We start from the raw sequence: 1,110 nt of genomic DNA, 5'->3' as shown, positions 1-1,110 counted from the left end.
ATATATCTGAAAAATTAAAATAGACAAAATTTGAACATATACAGTAATTAGAATAATTACATATAAAACTGTTGAATCCTTGTAAAACTAACAAAATATTACAGATAAACTAAGTGTTATTCAATGCTTTGAGTCATACCCTTTCTATACTCAGTTATACTCTCTATACTGTTATAACCTTCCAATCAAACTCTTGCTGTTTTTCAAATGACAAATGCTATTTATGTGACACTGATGCATGGTGTCTGAAACTGTACTCAGAATCAAATAGCACCAGTATTGATGTAATGCTGATGATGATCAGTATTCAATCTATTTGATCAGCAGCACCTGGCTGGTTTTGAAATCTCGTGGAAGCAGAAGGGGTGGTCTTTGTTTTGTGTAGTAAAAAATAACATGGTGAAATCTTTGGACTGCTTTTTGTACATTTTAATAATTAAATTTATTTCAATCTGTTCTGATACAAAGTATCCTAAAGAGGACTTTTCCCCTTCTTATGACTGAAGTGAGGCTTCTCTTCACTTGTTTTTCTTTCATCAAAGCAGTGGTTGCTCTGTGGTCGGGGTCCAGGTCTTGTATCTTATCTCAGTGTGAAACATCCATGTGCTTTATCAAAGAGAAAGAGGATGCCGGACTTTTGGTACAGATAACACAACCACGACAGTTGGCGTATGTGAAGGGCAGCGTATGATGGCACACGCCAAGGTGAACCCAGAAACATCAACACATCACACAAACAAACAGCTTGCACATTATAACATACAATGAAAGATAATTATCTCCCAGCTGATAGTGCTGCTCAGGTTCTGCACTCTTACATAATCATGCATGAAATCCATCATCAGACCCCAGCACTGCTGTTGTGCCCAGGGGGATCGGCAGCCTTGACTGGCTGGGATCCGATTAGCGCTGGGACTGAAGGGGGGGGGAAGGGGGCTGGGGGTGGTCAAGACAGCCTGTCAAATGCCACTGCGTCAACCTTGAGGAAATATAGTGATGCCCCCTGGACCTCTGGCCTGCTCCACACTCATCATGTAGTCAGACAAGCATCAGTCACCAACAAGATAACCTGAGTGCATTAGTGTGTGTGTGTGTGTGTGTGTGTGTGTG

The sequence above is a fragment of the Austrofundulus limnaeus genome, unplaced genomic scaffold, assembly GCF_001266775.1.
Source record: "Austrofundulus limnaeus strain Quisiro unplaced genomic scaffold, Austrofundulus_limnaeus-1.0 Scaffold64, whole genome shotgun sequence".
NCBI classification, from domain to species: domain Eukaryota; kingdom Metazoa; phylum Chordata; class Actinopteri; order Cyprinodontiformes; family Rivulidae; genus Austrofundulus; species Austrofundulus limnaeus.
This window is presented reverse-complemented; position numbering follows the sequence as displayed.